We start from the raw sequence: 22,791 nt of genomic DNA, 5'->3' as shown, positions 1-22,791 counted from the left end.
TGTGCATACGTCGTTGAGCTTTTTCTGTGGGTGTCTCTGTGAGGGTGTGTGTATGTTTGTCTTTGTGTATTTTCTTTGGATGCCTCTGTGAGGGTGGGTGTGTATGTCTGTGTTTTCTGTGGATGTCTCTGTGAGGGTGTGTGTGTATATGTATGTATGTCTGTGTTTTCTGTGGATGACTCTGTTTGGGTGTGTGTTTTATGTGGGTGTCTCTGTGAGGGTGTGTGTATGTCTTTGTGTGTTTTCTGTGGCTGTCTCAGTGAGAGTGTGTGTATGTATGTCTTTCTGTGTTTTTTATGTGGTTGTCTCTCTGTGTATGTATGTCTTTGTGTGTTTTCTGTGGGTGTCTCTGTGTGTGTGCAAGTTTGAGTTTGTGTGTGTGTGTCCATTGTCTGTTCCTTTTTAGGACATTTTGACCTTACTACTAATTATTCACATCTTTCTACAGACTTTGAGACTAACAAGACCTTTCCGGAAGTAACCAATCCACCATTTAACCTTTAAATTATTGTTTAGGCAGTTCAGGGCCCTTCCTTTCAGCCACTGCATGCTGTTGTCATAATTCTGTTGTCATCTTCCTTTACAAAAAGTTAATCAGAACTCCATATTTTGTTTTCTAATTCTCCTTTTTTTTACAAAACTGTAGTTTACCTCATTACTTGTCAGGTCAATGTAAACAAGTGCTAAGTGTCTGTTTGGGTGTCTGTGTGTGATTGTGTTTCTTTGCGTGTCTGCTAGAGTGCCTATATGTGAATCCTTATGTGTGAGTGTGTGTGTGTGTTTCAGTGTATGAGTGTGTCTGTGTGTTTGTATGTTATTACCTTTACAACATTTCCAAGTTTAAATAGACACTTAAGAATAAAGTGCATATACGTTTTAGTCACTTGGTCAAAAATTGCAGATGTCAAAGGGGGGGGGAGGGGCCCTGATCAATGGTTGAGTCAGGGGCCCCAAAATTTCTAGTGGCGGCCCTGTAGGGGGGTGTTAGGGTTAGACTTAGGTTTAGGGGTTAATACATTTAATATAGTAGCGGCGTCATTGGGGGCGGCAGATTAGGGGTTAATAATTGTAGGTAGGTGGCAGCGATGTTAGGGACGGCTGATTAGGGGTTAATAACAAATTTTATAGTGTTTGCGAGGTGGGAGTGCAGCGGTTTAAGGGTTAATACATTTATTATAGTGGCGGCAATGTTCGGTCGGCAGATTAGGGGTTAATAATTGTAGGTAGGTGGCGGCGACGTTGGGGCGGCAGATTAGGGGTTCATAGGTATAATGTAGGTGGCGGCGTTGTCCGGAGCGGCAGATTAGGGGTTAATAATATAATGCAAGTGGCGAGGATGTCGAGGGCGGCAGATTAGGGGTTAATAAGTGTAAGGTTAGGGGTTTTTAGACTCGGGGTTCATGTTAGGGTGTTAGGTGTAGACTTAGAAAGTATATTCCCATAGGAAACAATGGGGCTGCGTTAGGAGCTGAATGCTGCTTTTTTGCAGGTGTTTTTTTCCAGCCGTCTCAGCCCCATTGTTTCCTATGTGGAGATCGTGCACGAGCACGTTTTAGCCAGCTTACCGCTACCGTAAGCAATGCTGGTATTACAGTGAGAAGTGGCGCTAAATTTGCTCAACGCTCACTTTTCGACGGCTAACGCAGCCATTCAGAAAACTTGTAATACCAGCGTTGTTTAAAGTGAGCGCTGGAAAAAAAAGGCTCGTTAGCAACACACGGCTTTACTGACAAAACTCGTAATCTAGCAGATAGAGTCTTAAGAGAGACCAATATCCCCACACAAAATGTATTAGCTGAATGGAAAGCACCTTAGACTCACCTTGGAAAAAAGATAATAGTTAACACAACATATGATTCTATATCCCCTCACTTATAACGCCCCCACCATAACTATACAAGACAACATAAAACAGTCTCAATACAGGACAACATTGCATGCATCTCTTAATCAAAAGAATATCATAATAGTCCCATCAAAACACAGAGAACAATTAATAATCCTAATGTTGGATGTTGAGTAACTCTAGAATAACCGGAACTTTGTCCTCCCTATGTATAAGAAACACTTAGACTCATTGGCAATACTTTCAAACTGTCCCAGACATTTAGACTACATAGAGCTGAACAATATGTGTATTGGAAAATGTTTACACCGTGGAATTACTGTTTCCCACAAAAGGAAAAATGTAGTATCTTACACAGATACTATTGGTTTATATTGTTATTATGTTTATTAACATGTTTTTTCTATTCTTCCCCCCTATCTCCCTGATCACTCGTGGTATACTTCGCTCTCGTCCTCAAATACGGACCAACACAAAGATCAATCTTGCTATAAATACTGAGGTACAGACACATACAGGTGGACCATCAAGGTATTATAAGATCTTGTTATAACATTACACACATGGTTACATTAGCAGCAAATTCTGAGCCTGATGTCTTTTAAAATAATATAACATAATGCCAGAGGCTTACACTCTCATGTTAAGAGGAGAAATGCTATAGCAGAGTATAAAGCAAGCAAAGCACACATCATTATGCTGCAAGAAACACAATTCCCTACCACACATAACCCTAATTATTGGGACTCAGCTTTCCCAATCCGATACCACTCATTCGGTAAAATAAAAGAGAGTTTTCTATCATACTGCATTCCTCCCTTAATTTTCAAGAGGAAGAGATCATTAAAGACCCTGAGGGAAAAGTATTTATCCTAAAAGGGAAAATCCAAGGCAACACTGTAGTTTTAGGAAGTATACATGCACCAAATGAAAACCAATGACAATTTTTGTCTAAAATAAGCAAACTTTTAACCTCCTGGAAAAAATACATTCTAGGAGGTGACTTTAATCTGACAGTGAATGATAATATTGATTGGTCTCCACCAGCGAACCCTACCACTAAAAAGATTCTAAGTGACTTAATACTAGACCATAATTCGATTGATGCCTGGAGAGTATGTAAAAGAAATACACATATTATTCTGCAGCTCATGGTTCTTACTCAAGAATTGATTATCTATTTCTTAGTCAAATACTATGTCCATTATTAACCCACACTGACATAATCCAGACCACTTGGTCAGACCATGCTATTGTTGAGGTATCATTGAGTGTTTTTTTTACCCATCCAGAAACAGATCATGGAGCCTAGATCCTTCTCTGTTAATAAATTACATACTCTGTCAATAACACAAGAGATAAGACACTTCTGGTATATTAACAAAGGTTCAACAAACAACCCTCTATTCACTTGGGGAGCCTTTAAAGCATTCCTTAGAGGACAACTAATTCAATAGAAAGCATCATTCACTCAAAACAAAACCAAACATAATTAAACAAAAGTTAAAAATAGAAGAACTTCATAGATTACATGTTGAGAATAGAAGTACTAATATAGCTGACAAAATAAAAATTAAAAAAGGGGAACTAGCTAAATTGCTAGATGAGGAGGCTCTGGCATCCTTAAAAATAGTTGAACAATATTTTATCTACGCTAACAAACCTGAAAATTAGAAACATAACTAGGACCACTTCTATTGCACAGATTCAAATACCAACAGGAACGGTGACTAATAATCCCTCACATATAACAGATACATTTGCCGAGTTCTATCAAACCCTATACCATCTAAAACACAATCAACCAGAAAACAGAGTAAATAAAATTAAAACGTTCTTATGCATTTGTAACCTACCCAAAATAGACATCACTTGACTGCTTAAATGCACCAATAACACCCCAAGAAATAGCCATAGCAATAAAACAGCTTAAAAGTAACAAAGCACCTGGTCCTGACGGATTCTCAGGCAGCTTTTACAAGAAATGTTCCCTTGAGTTAATTCCACATTTGGTGTCCTTATTCAACTACATAATGGAGGGGGGAGATATCCCAACAAAGTAACTGGCAGCCAGAATCTGTGTTATTCCTAAACCGGGTAAAGACAAATTTCACTGTAAGAATTATAGGCCTATCTCACTCATAAATCAAGACCTCAAACTGCTTACTAAAATTTTAGCAACCAGATTGAATCCCTATATAGCAAACCTAATATCTAATCACCAGGTAGGCTTTATTAAAGATCGGGAAGCCCCTGACAATATCCGTAAGGTTATTGATCTGCTGGATTATGCAGCAAAGGAAAAGGTGCCTTCTCTATTTCTATCCCTGGATGCAGAGAAAGCATTTGATAGAGTCTTCTGGGATTATATGTTTGAGACATTAGCTCAGTTTGGAATAAATGGGACATACACAAAAGCATTGCAATCCATTTATACTAACCCAACTGCACACTTGAGAATAGCAGGATATCAATCAAAAAGAATAGATATACATAACATGACCAGGCAGGGATGCCCACTTTCACCTCTGCTGTTTGTATTATGCATTGAGCCCCTAGCTGCAAGCATCAGAAACCATAAAGACATTTCAGGTATTACAGTCTGAAATATAGAACATTAACGCTCTCTATTCACTGATGACATTATCTTAACAATTAGCAAGCCAACATTGAGGCCTATTTATTAAAGTTTCAACTATGTTGCATTAGCGGGTGTCAATACGCTCGTCAAACATCGTCAAACATCGCGGCCGTGGATCTGAATACAATCTCCTTATTTATCAAAAAAGCCATCAAAAACATGCGTGTCAAGTACGGTGCGAAGAGCATCAGACTGGTGTTAACTAACAGTCATCAATGCTGAGGCTATTCGGGCTTTTCCCAACTATATTTATATCATTTCAATACTGTCCACGAACAAGCACATTTCTCTTTAGCACATTATTGTATATAGTGTAAATGTATTCTTTTTCTGAGCAGGACTAATTGCGAATACAACAAGCAGCGACATATTTGGTGCAAAGTGGAGAGTGAATTATTACAATTCTTTTTAAGATTGGACATACATATTTTAGTATGTATATACACACACACACACACATATATATATATATATATATATATATATATGTGTGTGTGTGTGTTATGTTAGAACTCTTTTGCAAACATATTTACTTGTCCCAAAGTTCTTTTTTTTGTTCTAAACAATGTTGTCTGTCATATCTCTGTGTTTATTTATACCACTATATGTATATATTGTAAATGTATTATTATTCTGAGCAGGAATAATTTAGAATATAACATGTCATCAGAGTATCATATGTATTTATTTGAAATCTATGGCTATTTTAAAGGGATAGGAAATTGAAAATGAAAGTTGCACTAGTGGGAGCTAGCTGCTAATTGGTGCCTGCACACATTTGTCTCTTGTGATTGGCTAAATAGATGTGTTCAGCTAGATTGTATAATCTATCCAAATCTTGAAATAATATTTTGGGGTTTCCTGTCCCTTTAAGAGCTGGGCCAGGTTTCTCTCTGCACCTGCCTAACCCCTCCTGATTGCAATCTATTTTTAAAAACCACCCCTTCACAGGTGTTATAAAATGGCCTGGCATATAAGATGACATTTCTTACTGAAAAAGAAATTCAAGAGAAGGAAGAAATACACTAAAAATAGCATGCCAGTAAAGAGGTGAATATAATTTCTGCTGTATCTGAATCATGACAGTTTAAAGTTAGGTGGGCTATCCCTCTGAGCTATTAGCTTAAGATTTTATTGAAACAAACATCAATTCGAATTTTAAAATCCTTGTCTAAAATATTACACTGTGTGTCCTAATGACAGCATCAATGTTTATCTTTAATACTAATTTTCCATATACAGTACATACATTCAAAGTATAATACACAATGTAACAAATGGCACTTACAAGTTCTGATGAGTGATCAATGACAGTATTGAGCAATTTGATCGTTAGTGATAGTTTATAATGTATATTTGAATCAGATTGGCTGATGTCATAAATCATGTGATTATGCATATTCCAATCAAAAGTGGTGGAAAAATTCACTAGTGTGTGGGTTAATTAGGAGTTTCCGTCATAATTGGTGTGAAAAGTGTTGAGTCAAATATGGCGTGAAGTGGAGAGTGGGACTTGTATTACATGGCTTAAACATGGTGCACATAGATTTTTAAAAAAAAAATAAAAAGGAAGTTAGCTATATTATGTTGTGTATTTATTTCATTTTTATCTCTATATCTATTAGTGCGACAAGTTTGGGGCAAAACTTTTCACCAAATATGTAGAAATAATATTGTCCCCTTGATTTGAGACAAAGTTGTAGCATAGTCCATCAGTAGCAACGTATTTTTCATTTTTATCCCTATATCTACTAGTGCACCAAATGTGGAGCAATAATAATGTTTGATTTTTGAAGGGTATACATATTTAATAGTTTGTAATTGACTTTTATTAGGTGATATGCTTCATTGTCTTGCAGCATCGAACATAAGATTTCAGTGTTTTCCAACTCCCATTGAGTTCTATGGCATCCGCGACCTCAAGTGTGGCAGATTGAAAACTAGGTACGCTGCGTCGGAAAAGATGCAAGCGTAACTGATTAATTTTTGATAACTTTGTAAGAGCTTCAAATAGTGTCGAATAGGAAGGCGAGGTTTTCAACTCGCATCGATCTGCGTCGGATTAAGATCGTGGGATCGTATGTTGCGTCACAAATTTCAACATTTGATGATCTTGACGCTTTGATAATTAAGGCGGATCAATCTCGAGACATGTACAACACGGAATTCCAGCGTATTTTCAGTTGACGCTTTGATAAATAGGCCTCATTATCTCTACCTATACTCTATGACCTAATTTCCAAGTTTGGAAAACTCTCTGGGTATAAGATAAACAACGATAAATGTGAAGCAATAGAGGTACACATTCCCAATCATACGAAACAATTATTAGAAATCAATTTCAACTTCAAATGGGCCTAAACTTATCTGGGAGTCTTGATTCCTTACAGGCTGGCAGACTAATACAAATTAAACTACTCACCTTTGTATAAATTTCTTCTTCTTATTATTATTATTATCGGTTATTTGTAGAGCACCAACAGATTCCGCAGTGCTGTAAACAGAGGGTAGCACAACAAAACAATTAAAGGGATCAGATGGGTAGAGGGCTCTGCCAAGAGTTGCACTATTGTAATTAGCTCTTAAGAAGGTGATATACAAACAGCTGGACTTAAGGGGGTTCAGGGGATAGCAATGGAGGAGAGGAACCGGTATAAAGTAAGGTTATCGTAGGTTGTATGCATCCCTGAACAGTAGAGTCTTTAGGGAGCGCTTCAAGCTGTTAAAACTAGGGGAGAGTCTTGTGGGGCGAGGCAGAGAGTTCCACAAGATGGGAGCCAGTCTGGAGAAGTCCTGTAAACAGGAGTGCGATGAGGTAACCAGAGAGGAGGAGAGTAGGAGGTCATGAGCAGAGCGAAGGGGACGGGAGGGAGAGTATCTGGAGACAAGGTCTGAGATATAGGGGGGAGCAGTGCAGTTGAGGGCATTGCATGTCAGAGTGAGAATTTTGTGTTTGATCCTAGAGGCAAGAGGAAGCCAGTGAAGGGATTGGCAGAGAGGAGCAGCAGATGAAGAGCGACGTGCAGGGCCGCCATCAGGGGGTGACAGGGGTGACTCCTTTCAGGGGCCCAATGAGCCAGGGGGGGCCCATGAGGCAAGAACTAAAAAAAAAAAAAAAAAAAAAAATTTTTTTTTTTTTTTTTAAATTTGGGCAGCCACCAGTGCAGTGGGTACTACAGCAGAGTGCTAATTGAGCATGGGAAATGTTATTACAAGAAGTAAAGTATTAGCATTTGAGAGGATTTCTTAGTGTGCACTAAACCACTATGCGCAGTGTGAGACAGACTTGGCACTTTGTACAGTGTGTGTCAGTGGTAGTAGTTTTTTTGGGGCTAGGGGTCCATAAAAACAAAGTTTTTTAGCAGCAGTGTATTTATGATTATTTGACAATGCTGTAGAAATTCTATATTTAAAACCATGCAGAAATGTTTCCTCCTCAATACACAAATGGTAGATGCCCTTTTGGCAGATATGCTATATATATATATATATATATATATATATATATATATATATATATATATATATATATATATTACATTCCAGTTTACTGTCCCTTCACCCAAGGACTTTCCAGATGCAAGGAGGCATTTTATCTAAGATTTTTACATCTGCATAATATTTTATACTCTCAGACTAAGATTGCTCAGTGTTTGAAATGAGACAGGTTAACTTAAAAATGTTCAGTTTACACTACAGCTGGCTTAATTTTGAAATACATACCAACAAGCCTAAATCCTGCATTTATCCAGATCTAATGGTATGAGTACCACAGCTTATGGTCCCACCAAGACCATATAGAGTACAGCATTTTCAAAATCCATAAGTACAGCTGACAGCTGGGAAAATGTGTACACTATATTTGAAGTGGGGCTCTTGGTTGGGGAAAATGTGAAAAAAACAAACAAACATCATATGTCAACCTTTTAAAGGTACTTTTCTTCATCTAGCCATCTACCCAGCTCATTAATGTACAATTTTGAATTCACAGAATTATTTTTGTTTGCACATTTACAAATATGATTCTTTAAAAAGTGATCTCTTAATTTCTATAAAATGTTTTATAATGCATGTCACACACTGTTGATTTAGGGGATGCAAGGTGCATAAATGTTTCCTCCTGTGAGTGTTTCTGTGGGTGTCTGTGTTTGTCTTTGTGCTTTGGTTTGTGTCTCTGAGTGTGTATGTATTTTTTATCTGTGGGTCTCTCTGTGAGGGTGGGTGTGTTTGTCTTTGTGCATTTTCTGTGGATGTCTGTGAGGGTGTGTGCATACGTCGTTGAGCTTTTTCTGTGGGTGTCTCTGTGAGGGTGTGTGTATGTTTGTCTTTGTGTATTTTCTTTGGATGCCTCTGTGAGGGTGGGTGTGTATGTCTGTGTTTTCTGTGGATGTCTCTGTGAGGGTGTGTGTGTATATGTATGTATGTCTGTGTTTTCTGTGGATGACTCTGTTTGGGTGTGTGTTTTATGTGGGTGTCTCTGTGAGGGTGTGTGTATGTCTTTGTGTGTTTTCTGTGGCTGTCTCAGTGAGAGTGTGTGTATGTATGTCTTTCTGTGTTTTTTATGTGGTTGTCTCTCTGTGTATGTATGTCTTTGTGTGTTTTCTGTGGGTGTCTCTGTGTGTGTGCAAGTTTGAGTTTGTGTGTGTGTGTCCATTGTCTGTTCCTTTTTAGGACATTTTGACCTTACTACTAATTATTCACATCTTTCTACAGACTTTGAGACTAACAAGACCTTTCCGGAAGTAACCAATCCACCATTTAACCTTTAAATTATTGTTTAGGCAGTTCAGGGCCCTTCCTTTCAGCCACTGCATGCTGTTGTCATAATTCTGTTGTCATCTTCCTTTACAAAAAGTTAATCAGAACTCCATATTTTGTTTTCTAATTCTCCTTTTTTTTTACAAAACTGTAGTTTACCTCATTACTTGTCAGGTCAATGTAAACAAGTGCTAAGTGTCTGTTTGGGTGTCTGTGTGTGATTGTGTTTCTTTGCGTGTCTGCTAGAGTGCCTATATGTGAATCCTTATGTGTGAGTGTGTGTGTGTGTGTTTCAGTGTATGAGTGTGTCTGTGTGTTTGTATGTTATTACCTTTACAACATTTCCAAGTTTAAATAGACACTTAAGAATAAAGTGCATATACGTTTTAGTCACTTGGTCAAAAATTGCAGATGTCAAAGGGGGGGGGGAGGGGCCCTGATCAATGGTTGAGTCAGGGGCCCCAAAATTTCTAGTGGCGGCCCTGGCGACGTGTAAGGAAGATGAGTCTGGCAGAGGCATTTATTATGGATTGTAAAGGAGCTAGGCGGCAGGTGGGGAGACCAGACAGAGGACAGAGTTGCAGTAATCAAGGCGGGAAAGAATGAGAGAGTGGATTAAAATCTTAGTTGTGTCTTGTGTAAGGAAGTGTCTAATTTTGGAGAGGTTTTTAAGGTGGAAGCGGCAGGCTTTAGCCAAGGACTGAATGTAAGGAGTGAAGGAAAGATCTGAGTCAAATGTGACCCCAAGACATCGGGCATGCGGGGTAGGGGTAATGATGGAGTTGTCGACAGTTATAGAGATATTGGGGGTGGAGATTTTGGAAGAAGGAGGGAAAATGAGGAGCTCAGTTTTGGAGAGATTTAGCTTGAGGTAGTGAGAGGACATACAGGAAGAGATGTGAGAAAGACAGTTAGTGACACGGGTTAGCAAGGAAGAAGATAGGTCTGGTGAAGAGAAGTAGATTTTGGTGTCATCGGCATACAAATGATATTGGAAACCGTGGGACTTAATTAGGGAACCTAGTGATGACGTATAGATTGAGAAGAGAAGGGGACCGAGGACAGAGCCTTGCGGTACTCCGACAGAAAGTGGTGATGGGGCAGAGGAGGCACCAGAGAAGGCTACACTGAAGGTACGGTTTGATAGGTAGGAAGAGAGCCACGAAAGGGCTGTGTCACAGATGCCGAAGGATTGGAGGGTTTGGAGCAAAAGAGGGTGGTCGACAGTGTCAAAGGCTGCAGACAGATCAAGGAGGTTAAGCAGAGAGAAGTGGCCTTTTGATTTAGCTGTAAGTAGGTCGTTGGTGACCTTAACAATAGCTGTCTCTGTGGAGTGATAGGGATGAAATCCAGATTGCAGCGGGTCAAGAAGGGATTTTAACGTAAGGAAATGGGATAGGCGTGCATATACTAGTTTTTCAAGAAGCTTTGAAGCAAGAGGGAGGAGGGAAATAGGGCGGTAGTTGGATGGGGAGGTAGGATCAAGGGAAGGTTTTTTGAGGATAGGTGTGACCAGTGCATGTTTCATTGATGAGGGAAATGTACCAGTTCAGACGGAGAGGTTGAAAATGTGTGTTAGTATAGGGGTAAGGGTAGCAGAGAGGGAGGGGAGTAGCTGTGAGGGGATAGGGTCAAGGGGACAGGTAGTTAGGTGAGAGCGCAGTATAAGTGCCAAAACTTCTTCCTCAGTAACAGGGGAGAATGAACTACGTTTCAGGTTATGAGGGTTGTGGTTGAGTGAGAGCATTTGAGGGGGGGAGAGAATGGAAGTATGTTGAGAGCTGATTTCATGTCTGATGGAGTCAATTTTGTTAATGAAGTGACTGGCAAAGTCTTGAGCTGACAGAGAAGTTGTATTAGGAAGTGGGAAAGGGCGGAGGAGAGTATTGAAAGTGGAGAACAGACGTTTTGGGTTTGAAGAAAGATTAGAGATAAGAATAGAGAAGTAGTGTTGCTTGTGGAGATTAAAGGCAGAATAGTAGGAGTTCAAGATAAATTTCTTAGAACAGAGATGAAAATATGGGCCACATACAAGATCTCATTCTATGGGAAGGTGTCATCACAATTCCAAGTAAAGATATTAAAGAGCTGCAGAGAAATATGTTAGAGTTTATTTGGTCAAATAAAAAAGCAAGAATTAATAAAAAGAAACCTACTAAAAAGCAGAAACTTTGGAGGGTTGGGAGTCCCGGACTTCCAAGCTTATTTTAACACAGCTAGATTAGCGCAAACTGCCTTACTACTAGTGATGTCACGAATAGTTCGCCGACGAATTGTTCCCGGCGAACATAGCATGTTCGCGTTCACTGCAGCGGGCGAACATATGCGATGTTCGATCCGCCCCCTATTCGTCATCATTCAGTAATACTTTGACCCTCTACCTCACAGTCAGAAGACACATTCCAGCCAATCAGCAGCAGACACTCCCTCCCAGACCCTCCTACCTCCTGGACAGCATCCATTTTAGATTCATTTGGAAGCTGCATTCTTAGTGAGAGGAGGGACAGTGTAGCTGCTGCTGATTTAATAGGGAAATTGATAGCTAGGCTAGTGTATTCAGTGTCCACTACAGTCCTGAAGGACTCATCTAATCTCTGCTGTAAGGACAGCACCCCAAAAAGCCCTTTTTAGGGCTAGAACATCAGTCTGTTTTTTTTTTTTCCTGTGTAATCTAATTGCAGTTGCCTGCCTGCCAAGCCACTTGCCCAGTGCCACCACTCATATCTGGTGTAACAGTACTGTAAATTATTAAAAAAAACTTTTTTGACTGTGAAACATCAGTCTGCTAGTGTAATCTAATTGCAGTTGCCTGCCTGCCAGCGTGTGTGCCAGGCCAACTTGCCCAGTGCCACCACTCATATCTGGTGTAACAGTAGTGTAAATTTAAAAAAAATAACTTTTTTGACTGTGAAACATCAGTCTGCTAGTGTAATCTAATTGCAGTTGCCTGCCTGCCAGCGTGTGTGCCAGGCCCACTTGCCCAGTGCCACCACTCATATCTGGTGTAACAGTAGTGTAAATTATAAAAAAAAAACTTTTTTGACTGTGAAACATCAGTCTGCTAGTGTAATCTAATTGCAGTTGCCTACCTGCCAGCGTGTGTGCCAGGCCCACTTGCCCAGTGCCACCTCTCATATCTGGTGTAACAGTAGTGTAAATTTAAAAAAAAAATATTTTTTGACTGTGAAACATCAGTCTGCTAGTGTAATCTAATTGCAGTTGCCTGCCTGCCAGCATGTGTGCCAGGCTCACAGCGTATACTGTGCCCACTTGCCCAGTGCCACCACTCATATCTTGTTTAATATTAGTGTAAGTGTACATTTAAAAAAAAAAACTTTTTGGATTGTGAAGCATCAGTCTGCTTTTTTGTGTCAGGCTCACAGCGTATACTGTGCCCACTTGCCCAGTGCCACCACTCATATCTTGTTTAATAGTAGTGTAAATTATATAAAAAAAAAACTTTTTTGACTGTGAAACATCAGTCTGCTAGTGTAATCTAATTGCAGTTGCCTACCTGCCAGCGTGTGTGCCAGGCCCACTTGCCCAGTGCCACCATTCATATCTGGTGTAACAGTAGTGTAAATTTAAAAAAAAAACTTTTTTGACTGTGAAACATCAGTCTGCTAATGTAATCTAATTGCAGTTGCCTGCCTGCCAACGTGTGTGCCAGGCCCACTTGCCCAGTGCCACCACTTATATCTGGTGTAACAGTAGTGTAAATTTAAAAAAAAAAAACTTTTTTGACTGTGAAACATCAGTCTGCTAGTGTAATCTAATTGCAGTTGCCTGCCTGCCAGCGTGTGTGCCAGGCCCACTTGCCCAGTGCCACCACTCATATCTGGGGCGCGATCCGATATAGATCGTAGTTTGCGGCGCAAGCGAGGGAGCCGGCGTCGCCCGCAGTTTCAGCTCGCAACTCGAGCTATCCTATATAAGTCGCCGTCAGATGCTAACGTGCCGTAAGTCTGACAAACCAGCGATGTCCAGAAATCTGCGCAAGTACAAATTTCTGGCGTCGCCAGTGACTTGCGGCACGTTAGAAACTGCCGGCGCCTACAAAACCTGACTAAAGTCTAAATCACCTGCACTGTCTAACACGCCTCCCTAACATAGCCCGACAAGTCTAACACGCCTCCCTAACATAGCCCGACACGTCTAACCCTCTATCCGCTATCCTCCCTCACTAGCCTAACAATAAAATATGTATTAACCCCTAAACCGCCGCTCGCGGAGCCCGCCGCTACCTATTAAAGTTATTAACCCCTAAACCGCCGCACGCTATATTAAATCTATAACCCCCTAAAGTGAGCCCCTAACACCGCCGCCATCTACCTTACCTACCCCCTAAAGTGAGCCCCTAACACCGCCGCTATTTTAAAATTATTAACCCCTAATCTAATCCCCCTACCCCGCCGCCATCTATATTAAATTATTTAACCCCTAAAATACTAAACTATCCCTACCACTAAACCTAAGTCTAACCCTACAAATAGCCCTGAAAAGGGCTTTTTGCGTGGCATTGCCCCAAAGTAACAGCTCTTTTGCCAGCCCTTAAAAGGGCTTTTTGCGGGCCATGCCCCAAAGTAACAGCTCTTTTGCCAGCCCTTAAAAGGGCTTTTGGCGGGGCTTTGTCACAAAGTAAACTGCTCTTTTGCCTACAATCTACATCCCCCTACACCGCGGCTACCTATAATAAATGTATTAACCCCTAATCTAATCCCCCTACACCGCCGCCAGCTATATTAACTATATTAACCCTAATTATATTAGGGTTCATATAGTTAATATCGTTATTATAATTATATATATATTAAGTATAATAACCCTATCTAACTCTAACATCCTAACTAAACTCTTATTAAAATAAATCTAATATTAATATTATTAATTAAAATATTCCTATTTAAATCTAAATACTTACCTATAAAATAAACCCTAAGATAGCTACAATATAATTAATAATTACATTGTAGCTATGTTAGGGTTAATATTTATTTTACAGGTAAATTGTTAATTATTTTAACTAGGTATAATAGCTATTAAATAGTTATGAACTATTTAATATCTACCTAGTTAAAATAATTACCCAATTACCTGTAAAATAAATCCTAACCTAAGTTACAAATACACCTACACTATCAATAAATTAAATAAACTACAAATATCTATCTAAAAATACAATTAAATAAACTAAACTAAATTACAAAAAAAAAAACCCACTAAATTACAAAAAATAAAAAAAAATTACAAGATTTTTAAGCAAATTACACCTATTCTAAGCCCCTTAATAAAATAATAAACCCCCCCAAAATAAAAAAAATTCCCTGCCCTATTCTAAATTAAAAAAAGTTCAAAGCTCTTTACCTTACCAGCCCTTAAAAGGGCCTTTTGTGGGGGCATGCCCCAAAGAATTCAGCTCTTTTGCATTTAAAAACATATACAATACCCCCCCATTACAACCCACCACCCACATACCCCTATTCTAAACCCACCCAAACCCCCCTTAAAAAAGCCTAACACTACCCCCCTGAAGATCTCCCTACCTTGTCTTCACCACACCGGGCCGAACTCCTAATCCGATCCGGGCGATGTCTTGCTCCAAGCGGCAAAGAAGAATTCTTCCTCCGGCGATGACTTCCTCCAAGCGGCAAAGAAGAATTCTTCCTCCCGGCGACGTCTTCCTCCAAGCGGCAGCAAAGTCTTCTTCCTTCCGGCAACATCTTCCATGAAGCGGCATCTTCAATCTTCTTTCTTCGCTCCGCCACCGCGGAGCATCCATCCCGGCCGACGACTGAACGACGAATGAGGTACCTTTAAATGACGTCATCCAAGATGGCGTCCGCCGAATTCCGATTGGCTGATAGGATTCTATCAGCCAATCTGAATTAAGTTAGAAAAATCTGATTGGCTGATTGAATCAGCCAATCAGATTCAAGTTCAATCCGATTGGCTGAACCAATCAGCCAATCGGATTGAACTTGAATCTGATTGGCTGATTCAATCAGCCAATCAGATTTTTCTAACTTAATTCCGATTGGCTGATAGAATAGACTTAAAAAAGCCAATCGGATTGAGCTTGAATCTGATTGGCTGATTCAATCAGCCAATCAGATTTTTCTAACTTAATTCCGATTGGCTGATAGAATCCTATCAGCCAATCGGAATTCGGCGGATGCCATCTTGGATGACGTCATTTAAAGGTACCTCATTCGTCGTTCAGTCGTTGGCCGGGATGGATGCTCCGCGGTGGCGGAGCGAAGAAAGAAGATTGAAGATGCCGCTTCATGGAAGATGTTGCCGGAAGGAAGAAGACTTTGCTGCCGCTTGGAGGAAGACGTCGCCGGGAGGAAGAATTCTTCTTTGCCGCTTGAAGGAAGACATCGCCGGAGGAAGAATTCTTCTTTGCCGCTTGGAGCAAGACATCGCCCGGATCGGATTAGGAGTTCGGCCCGGTGTGGTGAAGACAAGGTAGGGAGATCTTCAGGGGGGTAGTGTTAGGCTTTTTTAAGGGGGGTTTGGGTGGGTTTAGAATAGGGGTATGTGGGTGGTGGGTTGTAATGGGGGGGGGGTATTGTATATGTTTTTAAATGCAAAAGAGCTGAATTATTTGGGGCATGCCCCCACAAAAGGCCCTTTTAAGGGCTGGTAAGGTAAAGAGCTTTGAACTTTTTTTAATTTAGAATAGGGCAGGGAATTTTTTTTATTTTGGGGGGCTTTATTATTTTATTAGGGGGCTTAGAATAGGTGTAATTAGCTTAAAAATCTTGTAATCTTTTTTTTATTTTTTGTAATTTAGTGTTGGTTTTTTTTGTAATTTAGTTTAGTTTATTTAATTGTATTTTTAGATAGATATTTGTAGTTTATTTAATTTATTGATAGTGTAGGTGTATTTGTAACTTAGGTTAGGATTTATTTTACAGGTAATTGGGTAATTATTTTAACTAGGTAGATATTACATAGTTCATAACTATTTAATAGCTATTATACCTAGTTAAAATAATTAACAATTTACCTGTAAAATAAATATTAACCCTAACATAGCTACAATGTAATTATTAATTATATTGTAGCTATCTTAGGGTTTATTTTATAGGTAAGTATTTAGATTTAAATAGGAATATTTTAGTTTATAATATGAATTAGATTAATTTAATATAAATTTAGTTAGGGGTGTTAGGGTTAGATAGAGTTAATATAGTTAATATAAATACTATAGTAACTATATTAACTATATTAACCCTAATATAATTAGGGTTAATATAGTTAATATATATAATGTAATACCTATATTAACTATAATATACTTAGGGTTAATATAGATAATATAGCTGGCGGCGGGGTATGTAGATTAAATTAGGGGTTAATCATTTTAATAGAGATGGCGGCGGTGTAAGGGGCTTACATTAGGGGTTAATAATATTAATATAGCTGGCGGCGGTATAGGGGGATTAGATTAGGGGTTAATAATTTTTATATAGGTGGCGGCGGTGTAAGGGGTCAGATTAGGGGATAGATAAGGTAGATGGCGGCGGTTTTAGGGGCTCACAGTAGGGGGTTAGTTTATGTATATGGCGGCGGGGTCCGGGAGCGGCGCTTTTAGGGGTTAATAACTTTATTAGGGATTTCGGGGGGGGGGGGGGGGATCGCGGTTGACAGGTAGATAGACATTGCGCATGCGTTAGGTGTTAGGTTTTATTTAGCAGATCGCGGGTGACAGGTAGATAGACATTGCGTATGCGTTAGGTGTTAGGTTTCTTTTCTAGTTAGTTTAGGGAGTTACGGGGCTCCAATAGTCAGCGTAAGGCTTCTTACGGCTGCTTTTTGTGGCGAGGTGAAAATGGAGTAAGATTTCTCCATTTTCGCCACGTAAGTCCTTACGCTGCATATTGGATACCAAACTGCGCTGGTTTGGTATACCTGCCTATGGCCCAAAAAACTACGGGCGACGGCAGAAATATACGGGCGTAACTTCTAGGTTACGCCGTATATGTGATACCAAACCAGCGTAAATATTGGCGTCGCCGGCTTTTGCGGGTGACGATTTTTATCGGATCAACCCCATCTGGTGTAACAGTAGTGTAAATTTAAAAAAAAAAAAACGTTTTTGACTGTGAAACATCAGTCTGCTAGTGTAATCTAATTGCAGTTGCCTGCCTGCCAGCATGTGTGCCAGGCTCACAGCGTATACTGTGCCCACTTGCCCAGTGCCACCACTCATATCTTGTTTAATATTAGTGTAAGTGTACATTTAAAAAAAAAAAAAACTTTTTGGATTGTGAAGCATCGGTCTGCTTTTTTGTGTCAGGCTCACAGCATATACTGTGCCCACTTGCCCAGTGCCACCACTCATATCTTGTTTAATAGTAGTGTAAATTATAAAAAAAAACTTTTTTGACTGTGAAACATCAGTCTGCTAGTGTAATCTAATTGCAGTTGCCTGCCTGCCAGCGTGTGTGCCAGGCCCACTTGCCCAGTGCCACCACTCATATCTGGTGTAACAGTAGTGTAAATTTAAAAAAAAAAACTTTTTTGACTGTGAAACATCAGTCTGCTTGTGTGCAGTTGCCTGCCTGCCTGCCAGCGTGTGTGCCAGGCCCACTTGCCCAGTGCCACCACTCATATCTGGTGTAACAGTAGTGTAAATTTAAAAAAAATAAAACTTTTTTGACTGATACATCAGTCTGCTAGTGTAATCTAATTGCAGTTGCCTGCCTGCCAGCGTGTGTGCCAGGCTCACAGCGTATACTGTGCCCACTTGCCCAGTGCCACCACTCATATCTGGTGTAACAGTAGTGTAAATTTAAAAAAAAAAACTTTTTTGACTGTGAAACATCAGTCTGCTAGTGTAATCTAATTGCAGTTGCCTGCCTGCCTGCCAGCGTGTGTGCCAGGCTCACAGCGTATACTGTGCCCACTTGCCCAGTGCCACCACTCATATCTGGTGTAACAGTAGTGTAAATTTAAAAAAAAAAAACTTTTTTGACTGTGAAACATCAGTCTGCTTGTATTATCTAATTGCAGTTGCCTGCCTGCCAGCATGTGTGCCAGGCTCACAGCGTATACTGTGCCCACTTGCCCAGTGCCACCACTCATATCTTGTTTAATAGTAGTGTAAGTGTACATTTAAAAAAATAAAAACTTTTTGGACTGTGAAACATCAGTCTTCTTTTTTGTGTCAGGCTCACAGCATATACTGTGCCCACTTGCCCAGTGCCACCACTCATATCTTGTTTAATAGTAGTGTAAGTGTACATTTAAAAAAATAAAAACTTTTTGGACTGTGAAACATCAGTCTGCTTTTTTGTGTCAGGCTCACAGCGTATGCTGTGCCCACTTGCCCAGTGGCACCACTCATATCTTGTTTAATAGTAGTGTAAGTGTACATTTAAAAAAAAAATGACAGGCAGAGGCAGGCCACCCCGCAGGTGCCGTCGTGGTCGTGGTGCTGTGATTCTCTTTGGCCCTAGAATAATGCCCAGTGTTCAGAGGTCACGTACCATGAACTCGAAAAGTTCTGAGGACATAGTTGACTTTTTAACACAGGACACCCAATCTTCTATAGCTTCCGCTCCGAACCTTGACGCACCATCCTCCTCCAGCTTATCTTCGGGCAGCACCTCTCAAGTTACCACTCGCCTGCCTGCCGCCACCACCAACACTAGCACCACAGCCGCTTCACTTGATCTGTCAGAGGAGTTATTTACACATCAGTTGGAAGAAATGAGTGATGCACAACCATTATTGCCAGAGGATGTAGATAACAGGGATATGTCTCAGTCAGGCAGCATTACACACGGTGTGATGATGATGATGTTGTACCCGCTGCGGGAGTTTGGTCTGTCACCGTGAAGTGGGCGTAACCCTTACACTACCTGATCGATACAACATCATACCTGATGTTTTAAAGCACGTTATTCCAAACAATTTAGGAATGTTAGGTGATTTATGCCCTTTATGGATTAAAACCACACTCTGCATCAACTATGTAATTTTCCATGGGAGTTTTGCCATGGATCCCCCTCCGGCACGCCACAGTCCAGGTGTTAGTCCCCTTGAAACAACTTTCCCATCACTATTGTGGCCAGAAAGAGTCCCTGTGGGTTTTAAAATTTGCCTGCACATTGAAGTCTATGGGGGTTTGCCTGGTTCGCCGGTTCGCAAACTTTTGCGGGAGTTCGCGTTCGCAGTTCGCAAACCCAAATTTTTAGGTTCGTGACATCACTACTTACTACATCATATCAATAATGAACTAGCCTGGATACAAGTAGAGAGTGCAATGATAAAACTCGATTCTATTTATCAGATGTTTTGGACCTCTAAGAAAGATAGACCAGCGAAATGGTACACATTTGTCACAATTTCACATACCATTAAAATATGGAATAGCCTACAAAAGAAGTTTAACTTAGTCCCTAGAGACTCATTAATCACACCCTTGGGGATTCCTTCAAATAAAATTAAACACACAGTTAGCAATATTTGGGCTAATAACAGATGCATACCAGGGAACTAATATCCTCAGTTACGAACAGTACAATGATCTAGCACCTAAATTACCAAATTCCTGGTTCTACTACCTACAGTTAACCTCTAAAGTAGGAGAAGTTAGAAAGATTGGGGGCTCAACTAATTATACATTCTTCAAAAAAATTATGCATTTCCTCCCATAGAAATAAAGGAGCGATTACGGGTCTTTACAATATGTTAAACACAGAAACACAGTCTAACAAACTAAAAATTATCCAGAAATGGGAAGAGGAAGGCCAATTTACCAAGGAAAGTATGGAATTGGCAGAAATAATCAGAGTGGTTTATAGATGGTATAATTATCCTAGCAAACTTAAGCATTATCATACAACCTCAATTAGTACACCAAACCCCCTTTGTTATCGTGGCTGCCTAGAAGAAGGTACTTACCTACACATGTGGTGGGAGTGCCCAAAAGTTAAAGATATTGGACAACCACCTCTACACTACTTAGTGAAATCTTTGATACACAAATAACCCTCAGCGTGGAACAGGCCCTTCTGCATTTCCCTATTCCTGAGATTCCTAAGAAATCATCAAAATTAGTTGACATAATCTGTATAGCTGTTATTGCTAATTTCTGGAAGACCTCCGTCCCTCATTATGATATTATATTACAAAAACTCAAATATTACTACCAAATGGCCAATATTGCTTCTACTTTATTAGACAATAGAAATAAATATTTAAAAACGTGGAAGGAATGTATAATATGGAAAGATCCGAAAAGAATGCGTAAAGACCTAGACCTCACATCTTCTATGCACAAATAAGATATGATAGTTACCACAAGTGATCAATATCCTTTCTGTTTTCTACTCCCTCACCCCTACTTACCTCTGTTTTCTCTTTTCTTTTTCTTATCACAAAAACAGAAAATTTGGAAGGAGTTATTTACTTTAAGGAAAAACAGAATAAATAATACAGAGTACTACCTTAAAATTTGTGAAAATGTATAAGCTGTTATTATTTTATATTATGATAAATGCTCCTGTCATTCAGCAATGTATGATTTATATCTTTTGTTTGGAAACATATTGATGTGAATAACTCTAATAAAAATATTTCAACATAAATTAAAGAGTCTGATGTTTACTCTGTCAAGTTATACCTGAAGACCAACGAATGAGTAACACATTAAATCCGAAATGGGACAACTCTTAAAGTTTCTGAAGTGTGAAAATCAAATGTGCAGAACATGGGGATCCAAAGTTAAAGGAATATGAAACCCATACATTTTCTTTCATGATTCCGATGGAGCATCCAATTTTAATCAACTTTCTATTTTACTTCTATTGTCACTTTTTATTCGTTCACTTGAAGGAACGTAAGCTTAGGAGCCTGCCCATTTCTGGAGCACTATATGGCCGCAGTTTTGCAAGAATGTTAATAAACAACTAGATGGCAGCACTATTTCCTGCCATGTGGTGCTCCAGATGCCTACCTAGGTATCTCTTCAACACAGAAAATCATGGGAACAAAGTTCTGTCTGAATAACAAAATAAACATTTTGGGTTACATATCCCTTTAACTGCAAACACCATAACAACAGAAAAATCAGAGCAGGGTGAGATACATCAGCATGTCTAGGTGTGGGCAGTATCAGTTGTGCAGATACTAGTGTTGGTATCTTATGTGATTCTCTGTATTTTACTTGACACAGAATCATCATTACAACCAATACATCTCCTTTATGGTAATACAAGGTTTTAAACGAAATGGAGATTAGAACCCGATTGACTACGCCCAACAAGTGATGTATAGAAAGTTTTTTGTTCCCTTTGACATTCAATAACTCAGGGGAGACAAATGAGAAATGTTGTATGGGATATAATTTTATACTCATTTGGTAAGTGATGAAATTAAAGTAAGTGATTTTGCATTGTCTTTTTATTATGCATTTGTTGATTGTAAAATTCAATGATTCTTTAGCCCCTTTTTTATGCCCATGACGAGCCCTTTTCGCCATGCAGGGAGATCACCAATAAAAGGTTTCTTTTGCCGATCCCCGGCACTACAGGCCAGGGATCGTTGGTGGCCTAGTGGGAGCACTCCCAGGCTTTATGGGAGTGCCGGAGACGTCACCACGTGCATAGGGGCAGAACCAGGAAGCTTAGTGTAGCTGCATGGGAGCAGGATGGGGCGAGGTTCTTCAAACCCCTCAATCTCAGCTCCCATAGCAGCTACAAACCTCCAATACCTCTCATTTGAAAAAGAATCACCTGCTGGATGTTTTAAAAATAAAGTAGATAAAACAAATGGGGATTAACTTGGCAATAGGTCATTATACGTGCAATAAAAAAAAACACATCTGGTATGTGTAAGGATCCCTAATAAGGTTTATTTTATAATAAAAAAAGACCCTCTCCAAAAAATATATGAATTTTGTCTGTAAAGTCAGGCGATCACTGTGGTAACAGTAAACACCATACAAGATAAAAGTGCTTTTATTTCTGTACTGAACAATGAGGCCTTTCTAATATCTATTATAACCCCCAAAAGCCTGTATGGGCCGATAATTCACATGTGGCTATCCTTGTTGACAATTTAGTCAGGTGATCACAGTAACAGCAGTGGTCGCACCTTGATGACAATTTAGTCAGGTGATCACAGTAACAGCAGTGGTCACTCCTTGATGACAATTTAGTCAGGTGATCACAGTAACAGTGGTGGTCACTCCTTGATGACAATTTAGTCAGGTGATCACAGTAACAGCAGTGGTCAGTCCTTGATGACAATTTAGTCAGGTGATCACAGTAACAGCAGTGGTCACTCCTTGATGACAATTTAGTCAGGTGATCACAGTAACAGCAGTGGTCACTCCTTGATGACAATTTAGTCAGGTGATCACAGTAACAGTGGTGGTCACTCCTTGATGACAATTTAGTCAGGTGATCACAGTAACAGCAGTGGTCACTTAGCCATTTTAAAAATTAACTACAGAAATCTATAAACGAAATGATACATTTTTTTTACAGTTTTTGCCACAGCTATCTCACATACCATGAATTATAAAGAT

Source organism: Bombina bombina, chromosome 4 (assembly GCF_027579735.1).
Source record: "Bombina bombina isolate aBomBom1 chromosome 4, aBomBom1.pri, whole genome shotgun sequence".
Lineage (NCBI taxonomy): Eukaryota > Metazoa > Chordata > Amphibia > Anura > Bombinatoridae > Bombina > Bombina bombina.
This window is presented reverse-complemented; position numbering follows the sequence as displayed.